The 14874-nt window shown below is 41.1% G+C and overlaps 1 protein-coding gene across 1 annotated transcript in view; it reads left to right on the forward strand.

Moving 5' to 3' along the window:
* The window catches only part of ca16b (carbonic anhydrase XVI b), a 113641-nt gene that overhangs the window by 20299 nt on the left and 78468 nt on the right, over positions 1–14874 (forward strand). The window lies entirely within an intron of this gene.

Raw genomic sequence — 14874 nt, forward strand, 5'->3', positions numbered from 1 at the left:
GAAATCCTTCATAGTGTTCTCCAATTTATCTGAGAATGTTTTACTGTCTTCCTCGATGTCTATTCCCAACAGTAGATCATCCCAATCAATAAGTTGAAGAGTATGATGAAAGATATCTAGATTTCTTTTAGGGATTCTAAAGGATTCATCCTCCCTGACCAAAGGCCTAAACCGCTTGCTGGTTAGTTTCCTGGCTACCAGAGTTAGATTATGGTCAGAAAGTCCAGTTACCATGTTGAGAGTTTTTAGAACTCTATCAGGCCTATTACTAAATATTAAATCAATTTGGGTCCTGGAAGAATTAGTTAGTCTTGTGGGCCCACTGACCATCTGAACAAGGTCAAAGCCATCAGTTATCCTTTTAAGATTCTTTCTAGATGATTTTTCCTCCCAGTTTATGTTAAAATCACCCATAATAATGACCTCTTTACTAAAATTACATTCTTTTAAAAGTTTCTCAAATTCCTCATAGAAACTGTTTTTGGAAGAGGGAGGCCGATAAATTACAATAAGCGAAAAAGACATTTGTGGTGATAAAATTATATGAAGACCTATACATTCCAAGTCTTTACAGACAGACCACTGGATTTCATGACACTGGATATGATCTCTCACATAGATCATGACACCACCACCCTTAGATCCTACCCTATCTCTCCTGTACATGTTGTAACCCGGCACGGTTATTGCTGCTGATGGAGCATTTTTATGGAGCCAGGTCTCAGATAGACAAAGAAAGTCTAAATTGGAATCAAGCAAAAGATGATGGACTTGATCACTTTTAGATTGAATACTTCTTATGTTTAGATGCCCACCTAGGAGACCTTTTGGCTTAACTGTAGGATCCCACACTGTTCTTGAATGATTGACAGTTGTGAAGACAGCCCACTTCCTGTTCTTTGAGATCGCGGGATTTAGCAGTTTCTTATTTACGTTTTGGGTGATCGTTCCAATTCCACGTTGACTACCTGAGCAGATGTCATCATTAGTCGGAGCAAGCCGTGGCTCAGTTAGTGCAGTGGCCGCCTCGTTTACCGATGATGTCGAATCACACGGATCCGACAAACCCGCGGTGCTGTCTGCCGTCACGTTAGCCTCCAGGCTCGGCTCCAGCGCTGGTAGTCCCCCCAAGGCAAGCGCTCCGCAGTCGCCCCTCCGCTCCCGGCTCCCAGAACGCCGTCCATCACCTCCCAGCCGTCCGCGAGTCACCCAGACATCAATCGCCGCCACACCAACTCTTCCACCCGACTCTCCGCGCCCGGCACTGTGGCCCCCGGCCTCCGACGTAGCCCCCGGACAGCAAGAGCACGCAGACTCAGCAGACACAGGTAAAGCCAGCAGGTTCTCTGCTGGCCATGCCTGCCTGTGGGAGGGTGTTGTTGCTCCCATGATCCGCCGTGCTTGGGCCTCCTTCACCCGCCATCACGTGAATTGGGCCTGGGCATTGGTGTATGTCTCCGGATAACAGGAGGCATATCGCCATAATAAACTTGCACGCGTCAACATTCCGTTTGTTTGGTTTAGCTTTGGATTGATCACGGTTGTATTCAGGGCAATGTGCCAAGGTGCTTATCAATATTGCTTTTCCGAAACCAAAATGTTTGTTATACTTTCCAATCGGACCTTGACTTTCTGTTGTCGGTTTTCCATTAAAACTTCCGCTGTGAAAGCAGTAGGAGGTCTCAGTTAAACCCGCAAGATTTAGAACCATCACATAGGTGAGCACGGCTGCTGAAACACCGACACCTCCTGGTGCCATTTTTCCCATTGTCTCACCTTTCATCAGTATTCGGCTGCATGGCGTTTTCTAATAAAGCACCTTTCCACATCTATTTGACCCCACATTTGTTCTTGAATTTGTAGCTATATTATAGTATTATTTGATCTAATATCACATATTTTAAGTAATATCCCTTTCCTGAAGCAACTACAACAGCACATTATCACCTCGGGTGTTTCGCGATCAAATCACCGGCTCGGCATTATCAGTGTCATGCTCTACCTGTTGCATTCGATGGAACCGTCTACATTGCCAGTAATCAACTATCACCATTCATGAACACCAGTAATGCATGAGGAGGGTAATGTATCCACCAGAGGCTGCTGGTTTTCTTTCCGAATCAATCGCGAGACAGTTCATGCAGAGCTGCACACCGTGTCCTCAGGAATGACCTCATAAGCTCTTGGCACTTAGGCGATCCAATTGCCACATATTGGAAATTGAAAACCTCACTTTACACAGTAAATTTTCTTGACATTGTGAGAGCTGTTATGTACAGTCCTGCCACTGTGAGTGGAGAAATGTTTGAGGATTGTTTATTGGAGTCTGGAAAGGGAACACGCTATAGCTGGTCTAGTAAAGAGGTCACAAGCCCTGAATTTGTTCAATCTTGTTAATGGTTTTCATCAGAGCCCCTGAAGCACTCAATCAGACAGCGCGGCAGCTATTTAATGCACTTACTTTATCGTACGTTGTTTTGAAGCACACTGACACAATTGAGATGTAGTATATCATTTCACCAATTCTGAGATGTTCGCATCTATTGTGTTCAGTCTGCATGTGAATGGCTATGTTGTGAAACATAGACTTCTCAACAGGAAGTCATGCTGGTTTTAATTGATAAAAGAGTCAGCTTTGGTCAAACAATAGAACAATAGTTCCGTACCAGCTTCTTATGCATAAAGAAAAAGTGAATGCCAGGATGTGTGGTACTTTCTTTTCGTTATTTCTAGATATATATTTCTGTTTTAAAGGAAGGCTGAATACACTGGAGACTTTCATCTAGGTCTGTGCATGAAGTATAATTAATTTACCCGTGTTCACATTGTATAATGAACAATGTCTGTTTAGGGGTATTACTACTTATGCTAATGTATTCTGCTACTTGTGAGTTGGTTCTTCAATAGCTGATGCTGCCGAACGCATTGCCAGCGTTATTGTTGCATTGAATAAACATGTGCGATGCAATTCCATGCATCAACACGTCAGCTTGTTACATTAATAAACTTAAAAGATTTAATTTGAGTCAAGGAAACAGAGACAGCTCGCCTTCAAAGTAAAGGTTGCACATTTCCAAATGTGTTTGCTCTAGCAATCGATATATGGAAAGCACAATTAAATATGCAAATATTCTAAATAATTAACATAATGTATTACTGTCATAAAGTCCTATTTCTGCCACTTTCCCACAATTTAATTTAAATAAACTGCCTATGTAAAGATTTTTTATATTATCAATTTGTTTATTCAATAAAGCTGAGGCCTGATAATTGTGATGAGTCTACTGTAAAAGGTGTTGATTTACCTTGAACTTTGACTTTATTGCTGGCTCTTTTGTCGTGACAATAATGCCACTAAGCTATCCCATTAAAAATCCTTCAAGTTTATTTATTACTCGCACTTTTAACTTCTACGTAAAATGAAATAAATGAATAAATACAAATCCTAATGCAGATATGAAGAGTTTAACTTTTGTGTATGTACTAATTCTTAAAGACTTTCCTGAAAACCTTCCTGATTTATAGCTTTTACATAAGTAACATGTGCAATGCCTTTACTTGTAAGAGTTTTTTTTTAACAATGTGGTATTATTACTTTTCTCTGAAAGGATCTAAATAGTTCCTCCCCCACAAGTTCATAATATGAAAAAGAGAGTTTGTTCAGGAGAAATGTATTGTTAATTATATGAATGAAACTCAAAACCTGTTTATTAACTACAGCATGGGGTCGGCTGTAGGTCATGGGGATGAGTGGTCATCCCGTAACCACAAAGTACCCAGTTCGATCCCCGTTCTCCCCACATAGGTGCATGTTGAAGTGTCCTTGAGCAAGACACTGAACCCCCAGTTTCTCCCTGGGCGCTTCACTGCAGCCCACTGCTCCTGAATAATTAGGACGGGTCAAATGCAGAGAAGAATTTCCCCACATGATCAATAAAAGAGTCCATTTTTTTCTTTCTTTCATTTACAATGACTATATAGCATGAATCCTGTTGTGCTTTGACACAAATACTGAGGTAATAGAACCAGCTGATATTCTCATAAATATTGTGTACAACTTAACCTAGCTTTTCATGTGTGCAGTTACTCTGTGTAACCTACTGTGAATCAATTAAATGTTATTTAACAAGTTGCGGCAATAACACAAATTGGTACTACTTAATAATAGATGACAACAGTGTGAAAAAGAGTTTTTCGATGGGAGGGAGCTGATTGGCTGGCCTGAAATCCATGTTACCGTGATGCCAATTGGCAGCAGAAAGAAAACCTATATTTTTTTTTAAAGAAAGACATTTGAAAAGTGACTAAGTGTAATACATTCAACACGCTTTGTAATACAGAACTGTGTTGTGAGCAGCTTACACATGAGCACCCTGTTGGAGACCCTGTTCACTCTTATTGAGTTAAAGAAAGGCTAGGGATCAGAGTTAAGTGTATGTCTCCGTTTATTATGAATAAGTAATAATTCACATAATTCCAGTGTTCGAGCCCATTGGCGAATGTATCAAGATCAGTTGGAGTAAAGTGGCAGAAATATGACTTCATAACTGTTTTATAGTTTTCATGCTATTTAATTATTTTATTTAGTTCTCCTAAAATGTATCATTTAATGGATTTTACTTTGAAGGTGAGCTGTCTCTGTTTGTTTGACTCAATTTTCATTTTTCAAGTTGGTTAATAGAGCAAGTCAACGTTTTGGTGCGTGGAATTGCATCGCACGTGTATATTCAATGCAACAATAACACTGGCAAAGCGTTAACCAGTTTAAGCAGCATCTGCTATCGAAGAACAATCACAGCAGAAAACATTTGCATTAGCACAAGTCGACCAATGAGATCAGGCTTTACCTCTCAACAGACATAGTTAATTATACAACGTGAACAATAGCAAATTAATCATACTTCATGCACGGACCCATCTCAACCTTTTCCCCCACACGCTCCATACGAGTTGTTGATGTTTCTCTCTTATTCCTTGTCGTAGAAGGTTGAAGAACAGTTTAATGCATGACACGCTGCAGTGCTCGGGTCTGATTTCCTCTGACTTCAGTATCACAGGTAATATGAATAGTCACAATATAACTTTTTGAAGAGGAAATGCGAGTGACTGAAATGAGAGTGGGTTGTCAGTTGTTGACGCATATGAATTTGATTATGAAGAGATGACCCTTTCTGCTTTTCTTCAGATACATTTACAGAAGAGACAACAAAGCAATTGTGGCATAACAGGGCTCCAGACTGCGACCAAATGGTCGCATTTTGCGCCTAAAATTAGACACAGTGCGAGTAAATGTTTCATCAACTCGCGCATGCGCGACCAGTAAATTAGCAGATTTCTTTTTTTGTTATTAAATATTTTTGTTGCTTACAAACTTGTTCTACACTTCAGCCCACTATAGTTAGCGGTAATGCCTGAATGACTGGTTTGCTAACCGACATTAACTCCAGAAGAAGAAGAAAGGAGACGAAAACCGAAGAAGAAGGCTGGCCTGTGTGTGAGAGCGGGGGGGGCTAATGTGTGAAAAGAGGCGCACCGCAGCGGAGACACAACGAGGGCGAGGGCCGCAGAGTGAGAGGTCCACGAGGGGATCCTCACCACCGAGCGGCGTCCCCGTCCCCGAGTTGAATCTCTGGGTCAACTCAGCCGACACTCACATGTCTGCCCCTACAGACTGATGTTGACGGTAAACGCATTCGATCAGGAGCGCGCGAGGATTTTGATAAAGTTAGCGGAAGGATTTAAGTGACAACATCCGGTTTTGCAAAGTTAGCGGAAAGAACCATGTGAAACAACATCCGTTTTTCAAAATAAGATGTCGACAAATCATACACGAACATATAAAAGTAAACAATGAACTGATTTTGTATCTTTATAGATCATTTCTGAGATTTAGCTTAAATTATGCTAACATTAAAACATTTTTACTGGACCAAGGAAGAGTTTATCAAAATTAGTCAGTCTTTTGTATGTTAAGAAAAGTCCTGTATATAGATTTCCCCAAGAGTTCCAGGAAATGAATAATGCAGATGTGTTCCATACATATCTGAAATCCTACAATAGCAATCAAACAATTTTAATGTATCAATTAGGACATTTTTCAAAGTAAAAGTCCTAAATGTTTAAAGAAATCGGTAATTTCTTTAATGTTTGAGTTGCTTTATATATGTATTTCCTCATAGTCCTAGGCAATAATGCTACACAATAAATAGAATGCTTCAATCGACTCGGTGATCGGTATTATCGGTGATCGGCAGATACTGATTTCAGTGATCGGTGATCGGCACCAAAAACCTGATCGGTGCATCTCTAATCATAACATCATCAAACCCTAGATGGTATTGAAAAGAGAACATGCTGCATAGTAATATTTATTTTTGATTCCGTTTCCTAAAAGAAACTGCTTTCTATGAATGCATTCAATCAATGGGTGGGGGGGGGTGGTGAGAGTGTGCTCACCCGTGTGCGCGCATCACGGCAGAACTTCGATGTCGGCGCGCGCATCGCTCTGTCACGCGAGCCGAGAATTGTTGACGGGGGGGGGTGGGGGTGTAGACGAAAATTACAGAGTGGCGGGTGGAGATTTCACCCTGTTATAATGGTAGGGGAACCACTGGAGTTGATAAGGGTGTCTTCTTGTCTGATCAATACACAACTGTGAGGTGCGTGAATGGACAGATCGGCCAGCTGCTGATCACACTCAATAGCTCGATTTGCTTGAATAGATGGTGCGCGCATAGCGCGCAAACATTTTTTTTGGGGAGCACCGAAGACCCATTATGACCCAGGAAAAACCCTGTGTGCGCCCCTAAATTTTCTGCTTGCGCCCCTAAAATTTTAAGTTAGGGGCCACTGTGCTCCTAGTAAAAAAAGTTAGTCTGGAGCCCTGCATAATGAAAAAGTTGACCGTCCTCCTATTCTGCTTGGTTTGTTGTTGATGTTCCTCAATGAAACACAAATAAAAATGCTTTCTCTTAGGGAGCAGATCCAAGTCTGTAATGCACAATGTGAGTGTGTGTGTGTGTGTGTGTGTGTGTAAGCGGGTGTGTGATTGGTCGTGTTTCTCACTAATTTAAAAGTTGGGTTTGAGTTTCTGTCACTTATCTTTTTCTACTTGTCTCTATATCCCACTCTAAAGTTGTATTTTAGGGTTTTCAGCACCCTGCGTGGCATTGACAAAAACGTCTTAGCTCAGCTCTGTTGAATGTGTGGTAGCATTTCCTGTCAATTAACATGATGACCAAAGAAGCCAGACAGGCCTTGACATGCACACAGCGGCTCATTTATGCAAAAGAAGAAGATAAAATACTAAGATTAAGCCATTAATCCATGGAGGGACATTTTAGTTTAGTTTTTAGAATTTGTCATTTTAGTTGTATTCTTCATTGAGTTACTGAAGGCACAGTCTCTAGACTAATGGGCTTAATTTCACTTAATATGGCTGCATTTTTTTTCGGCCCAAGGGTGCCAGTGTCCTCTTTGCTGAAACTGCTTGTTTGCTTTTAGCTGTGTAGGCCTAAATATCTGCATTGGGATTTGAGTTGTTGCTTTATTATTTTTGAGCTTGATGTTTTAGCCCTAAGGCTCGGCTCCCTCTGTTCCGTATCTTTGGCTGATCTTGGCAGTTCCAGTCCGCGGTCCTTGTGTGACTCAAACACTTCCGGCAATAACGAGCCACATCGCCCACTTCCCGAGGAATGAGAAACACATGCTCACTGAAGATCAAGCTCCACTCACTCCCTTTCTACGCTAGACCCCCGACATTGTTTTACCGTCTTGACTCGCCCTGGTAACCATGTCAACTTTCACACACTGCCGGATGAGTCAGGTGTTTGGCGTTTGAAATCAACTGAACACATTTGAAATAGAGACGTGTTTGTCAGAAATACACGTGTTAGTTATTCACAATAACAGAGAGCCAAGCAGATGTTCTCACATTTGACAGATGCCATGCATTGCAGATGAGATTGTTCCAGCAACTGTCTCCCGCAGTATGCACATTTGTTCCTCATATACATAGAGAGTCTGCCCTTCTATACACTCATGATGCCTCTGAAAAACACAGCTCCCTTCTCTTTCCTACTATTTCAGACGGAATAATGTAAAATATGTCACGGCTGCAGTTGGTCTAATCAGTGTACTCAACGATATGCCTTCCCTCTCCCTCTAATTAAAGGAAAAGATGAGAAAATGGGGATGAGTGGTGTGCATGAGTTGTGCTTCTCTCTCCCTCAGAAAACACCGTCAGGGTGTCTGCATGTAGCTGTGTGAAAGTGAAGCCGGCCGATGGTGGAGGAAAATGTCAAAGATAAGATGATAACGCTGACTGACGAGTTGAAAAATAATTGACTTTATGCCACTGTACGTTTTGGTGAAACACTTAATAAAGTGCTCGTTTTTCAGGGAAGTTAGTTTTGTTTCACATTTAGTTTTTTTGAGCACCTGGTTGACAAGTGAAGGAGCGTCGGCCCACATTACCTATCGCTGGCACAGTGCATTCACTTTCCCTTGATTATTAAGCTGAAATAAACAGATCCTTTCTTGGTGATAAAGACTTTTGACAACACAAAGTAACAGCAGCAATGCTGGGGACGTGTGCGTGTGCGTGTGTGTGTATGATACGATGATTATCCTTTTGTACCCATATCTAGGTGATTAAGCCAATATCTTCTTCCTCGATACAATCTCGACTATGATAGATATCACAATGTATCTTATGTTATGGTAGTTCACTAAATAATGAGTCTACATGAAATAACCAAACAGTTGAGTCTGTGTACTGCAGTGTGAATTAAATTACACATTTACTTAAGAACTTGCGTGTAAAATGAACAGAACAGAAAAAAAGAAAAAGAAAATCCAGTTTTACACTGACCTTTTAACATGCATACACACAAATACAGATTAAATAAAGACAATACATTGATTGCATTAATGAGTTTAAGTTGTTTAGTTAGTATATGCTTTACATTATCCATTTAATTAATGTAGTTGTGTATCGCAATACCTTACATGATTGGACACGATTTGATTCCATTGAAAGATGATGAATCAAAATATTGAATTATCGCCCAACCCTCTCCTATTCTCCTTTTAAAGGTTAATTCTGTTGATATTCTATATTTTTCTTCCGGTCAACAAATCCCAAAACCTACAATAAGCTTTTTCCCATACCCCAAAACACCTAAAAACACTCCAGAGCCTCACTATTCTTCCTTTGTGACACATTCCTTCATTACTCTTAACACGGGCACTGTAGTTTATTTATAGGCAAACCCGAACACACCATCCTGCTTCAGTAATTACTCACTCACACCCGTGCAGCGGAAAATAATTCTCAACAAATACACAATGGACGAACTCCTGTGAAGGATTGAGAGGACTGACTAATGCATTATTGGTTTTGCTCTTTTCATGGGATTTGTTGATTATAACTATAACCTATTGATAGATTCAGCCTTTTCTCTGGATGGATACAAATAATACATTAGTTAATGGCTCCTTGTGTGCGGGCCTAATTAGTGTTCATTTATTCTCACTGTGCCGTTCAAAACATGCCAGTTCAAAACAGGAACGCTGGCCTGTGGTGTTTCTGCTTGCCACATTCTCGCAAAGCGCTCACACAAACAACTTGGCGCTCCACACTGTGCTTCCTTAGGTGCTCAGCAATACACCTGCCATTACATCGTGGGGTCACACACCCAGGTCAACTCACTGTGATGAACAACAGTGAAACAGGCCAACATGTAACTGTCTGGAGGCGAAACTAAAAGGCCCCCTTAAAAATACAGTTGTATGATGTTAATTAATATATAAAAATGTCTTATTTAAATAATTTTACCCTGAAATAACTTACAACCCCCCCCCCCCTCCAAAAAAAGCACTTCTTATTAGGGCTGCAACAACGAATCGATAAAATCGATAAAAATCGATAATTAAAATAGTCGGCAACGAATTTCATTATCGATTCGTTGTGTCGCGCGATTATTACGGCCCTCAATAAGTCGCGGAGTATAAAAAAAAGTTGAGTTGAGCGCAGAGCGGCGCAGGAGAAACAAGAGCGGAGCGGAGAGAGATGAGAGACGGAACGCTGCGTTGTGAGAGCCAATCAGCGCTGCTCAAGTGGCGCTGGATGCGGAAGTCATTCCGGTAGTCAGAGACATTCACGGAGCTAAGTGCGCCTACGGGTGACGTTATGAACCCAGACACCAGGGCGCTACATGTCACGACGTGTGTGGCATTTCCACAAGAGTATAACGTAGAAAACGTGGTTATTTATTCCGTGGCGGATAGCGGAAAATATTTTTCCACGGAGATAAGCCACGACACCACTCGCTCCGTGCACTGCGCGTGCAGTCAACATTTAACGGAGCGGAGCAGCGCGTGAGCTCTGATCGGGCGCTCTTTTAATGAAGTATCGATACTAAAAATCTGCTAAATCACATCGTTTTTAACGTACGGGTACTTTGTTAGTATCGCTGCAGCGTGACAGCAGCAGATGTAGCGGACTAACATTCAAGCTAACCTAACTTCCCAAACGCTGTCGACATCTGAACGCTGATTGGCCGAGACTCGACACGTCCCATCAAAGATGTTTTATTGCGAAGAGCACCACTTCACATTTTTTCCGCGTCTCACTGCAATCTCAACGGCAGCGGGCCAGGTGAAAAAAATAATAAATCGTAACGCGTCTCTGATATTGTTCAGGGGGCCGGTCCACATGGGGACCACTGCTCAGGAGAGGAAAGCTGTCAGTCTGTTTGTGACGGTTCATCCACATGCTGACCAGTGGGTCTCCAGGACCTTTCCATGACTTTAAACCACATTTCCATGATTAAACATTATGTGAAAACTCTGTCTATACGTGACAAAGTGAGAAGATGTAGTATTTAAAATAACAATGATAATTCCAAAGCATACCGTATATATTCCGTGTAAATTAACATTTGAATAAAACAAATTTGCATTACTTTTCCAAATATTTTGGGATTTTATTTTTTTCAATGACTTTTCTAGGCCTGCTAATAGCCATTTAAACATTCCATGACTTTTCCAGGTTTTCCATGACCGTACGGACCCTGTTTTGAATAAAGGGTTGAAAATTAAAGTTTTTGTTTTTTTATCCGATTAATCGATAAAATAATCAACCGATTAATCGATTATCAAAATAATCGTTAGTTGCAGCCCTACTTCTTATAGAAAATAACTGTTTAGATTCCCAATAAATGGTAATTTTCTTTTAAATAACGCCCGTTGGGAAAGTGGCTGTGAGACGTGAGAATCGGCCATTAGGCCCTGAAGTGCTGCTGCACAGAGACCGGTGGGCTTGTTTATTAAAATTGAACATGTTGTTTGTCCAAATAGTACCACATTCGAAATAGCACTCCATGGGGTCCCCAGCAATACACCCACCAAGTGTGAAGTAGATCAGAAGAGCAGTTCGAGATATGCGAAGGAAGGTAGGACGGACAGTCGGACGGAGAAGAGATTCCTTGCTTTATATTTAGATGGTAATACTTTTTATATTTTTGTATATGTGGCTTTGCCAGTTACTCAAGATAAGAACATAGACATCATGAAATAACAGGCCTGGGTTTTCCTTCGACCTAGTGTCTGTTTCTAGTATTAAGTTTGATATTTTCAGCTTCTATAAGCCATTAGCTACATATAATGCACTTCTACTGTGTGATTAGAGTTCTCATTTTCACATAATTCACATTTGTAAGTGGGATCAAATGTTTGTCCCATCTGACATCCGTTTGTTGCTGATGGGCCAAGCAATAACACGATGTTAGTGTAAAGAATGAGTGAATCTTGCATTTCCTTCAGAAGTGGCACTACACAATTAGGACAGCAATTTGAATATGTTTCTGTTTATTTGTTGCATTTTGAGCCCATGTTGTGGTTAATTAATCTGGAATCGACTGTGTTGAGTGAATATGCAATCTGTAGAAACAAAATCCCAGTGGAGGAATAAATAGCATCCATAACTATCGTGAGCTTTTAGGTGCTTGAAGCTCGAGGAGATGTTACTTAAAACACCTTAACAGCAGCACGACTGAATGTGTAAATTGTAAATGCAGGATGCATTTAATAACTTTGACATCCCTGAACAATCCTCCTGGCGACGTGGACAAGCCAACATTGCTGTCCTCATACCTTACGCTAGCGCTGGTAACAAGATTGATATTTTAACTCCGTCCCCCAATGACTAATGGAAGCTAAATGTTCCTGTGGTTGTTGTTAGGCTGCTGTTTTTCAAGGGCTCTCAGGGGTTCTTAGCTTGTTGTTGAGTGTGATATTATGGAACAAATAGCATGGCTTCACAGTGGTGCAGATGATTTAACTGCCCTTAGGGCAATGAAAAAAGGAAAATGATTTTGTATGCCTTGATATTGTACAAGTTGTTGTTCTGGAGGTGTTTTGAAGCTTTTCATTTGCTCCATGCTTCCAAAGAACGCACAGATGTAAAAAATACGCCGGGTTTTCACAATGTCTAAATGTAAAAATACCTTTTGGGCCAAGCTCTCTGGAAAGAGCATCTCATTTCAGCAATCGGTTAACCTACATAATTGCCATTCACTTGCGCTTTCTGGATTTTAAGATTGATGTATGTTGTTTGAATGCTGTGCAGCTCTCCTCAGTCTCCTTCAGGCCCAGCGCCGACTATGTTGTCTGTCTGCTCTGCTCTATCGGAGATGCTGTGGCTTTAATCCTTTGCCCACGGGGGACAGCTGACATGGATGAGAGTAAACTGTTGACATGGTGCTGTCTCCTATGCTCTCCGATCAAAGACGGTGCAGCCCTCCTGTTTCACAACCTGCCTTCCAATATGCTGCAAGTGTACAGCGACACCCGCCATCTTTGTTTCACCCTTCATGTTGACCCCTGTTTTCCCTTTCGTGAATTGATATGTGTAAAGGTAACAAAGCAGCCATTTATGACTTTACCCATTAATTTGACCATGAATTTGATTTGGAAAACACTCAAAGTGGCTCATACCATTGTGGAGAGCAATTTTTTTTAGACTAATGCGTCGACTTTAAGTACAGGGAAAGACTGAGCTTGATGTAGTGCTTAGTTTAATTAATTCCCAATAATGATGCAACTATTAGTAAGAGCTGAGCTTGTCTTAAGTGGCTGGAGGGGTGTGTGCGTCTGTGTGTGTGTGTGTTGGTGATATTTGCGGATGCTGATGAACTCCAACTGACTGTCTTAAGGAGGTTTAGCTTCAGGAGTCCAGGGAGTTGTGCTGTTTTTCTGAAGTTGCCTTTAAGCTCACGAGACTATGGGTGATCTACATTCGTCATGTTTACAGTGTCGTGATGCATAGCATCTGTCACATATGTTACCTAAATGGAATCCTTAAAACATGCATCATCTGGATCCGTTTTGGGAGATAACCTTATGCTATGTACATATTATTTGTATCGTGGTGCCATCATATTTCTGGTTGGTATATAGCTCTTTTGCTAGTGATGTCTTTCAATGCTGAGACATACAAGAAGAGCCTTTTTTTTGGTTTGAGGGCACAAAAAAAGCTGTTACAACACAGCTTATTAAAATATATTTTTTTTTAAAGTGTATTGTCGCTGGTAAACGGGATTTCTGCCTTATTTTTATTGTGGCAGATAGTGATCTCTGCTTTTGTTTGAGTTTTTCCTGCCATTCCCTTTTACACAGAAACAATCTGCCGACCCAATTGTTTGCGTCCTTCTAGCAACAGGCAACCGATATTAGCCAATACATTTCTGGGTTTTGACCGCTCGAAGCAACACAACCCTCTCTTGTTTTGCTTGATCACCTGATTGACAATGGCTTGTGCTATAGACGTTTTCTTCCCGACTGGCACCGGCTGCATCCGTTGTGGAGCACATTTTCCCCAATGAGTTTGATTATTGCAAGTCTGGGACTTGCGCGTGTGTATGCTTAAGGACACTTTGTGCCTCTAGCATTCGCTGTAATTCTATGGACAATGTTTGATTTATTTTGGGCAATTGGCCCTCAGAAGCTCCAGAGACATTTGTGCCCAGAAGACAGAGGGCTGATTGTCTACACTCCTGATAGCATACATTGTCTGGATGTGACTGAATGAACTTTCCACATAGGAACTTAGCAGGCCAGCCATTGTGACATTGTACATGCATGTGTATAGGGCTGCAGCTATGCATTATTTTAGGAATTGATTCTTCCACAGATTCTTTGCTAGATAAATCGAGTAATCGATGATTACATTCTGGGTTTCCAGGTGCGATCTAATTTTGTTCACCACAGTCCCAAAAAATAATTGCAGAGATGCAAAAAATGTACATCAATGATTTTCTTGAAAGAAATTGCAATAATGAGTTTTATTAATCAAGTTTGGCCTTCTCAAGTTCAGCCTTACATGCTGACATTGCAAACATCTTGACAGTCCGTTCTATTTGAAATGTTTGTATTTCCCAGCTCAGCTGCTGCTGAAACATTATTTGTTTGATTCTAACTGCAAAAGAGCAAAGAGTATCATCGGGGCCGAAAGAGACGCTCCTCTTGTTTGTCTGCAGATCCTGGATTGTGAAGATCATTACAACCCATTAAGGCATTGTGTCAAATGCTGACATCTGGGCTGAAAGCAAAGGATTATTTCCCGCACATTGTCACCACTGTGCTCCTGCTTCGGTTTGCGCTCGTTCAGTCTGTGAGACTAGGAAGATATATCCATAGTCAAAAGTTATCTTTCTTTTAAGTATTGTTCAGTCACTGTCAGCACTGGGGGCTACAGTCCCTCCGGGGAGTAGCTGCAACAGCTGCAATTTGAGAAGAGATTTGAGCCACTTTGACTCAAAGTTTCTATCAAACTAAAGTAGAGAGGTACTTTAACTGTAATCTACAAGCTTG

Source organism: Pseudoliparis swirei, chromosome 18 (assembly GCF_029220125.1).
Source record: "Pseudoliparis swirei isolate HS2019 ecotype Mariana Trench chromosome 18, NWPU_hadal_v1, whole genome shotgun sequence".
Lineage (NCBI taxonomy): Eukaryota > Metazoa > Chordata > Actinopteri > Perciformes > Liparidae > Pseudoliparis > Pseudoliparis swirei.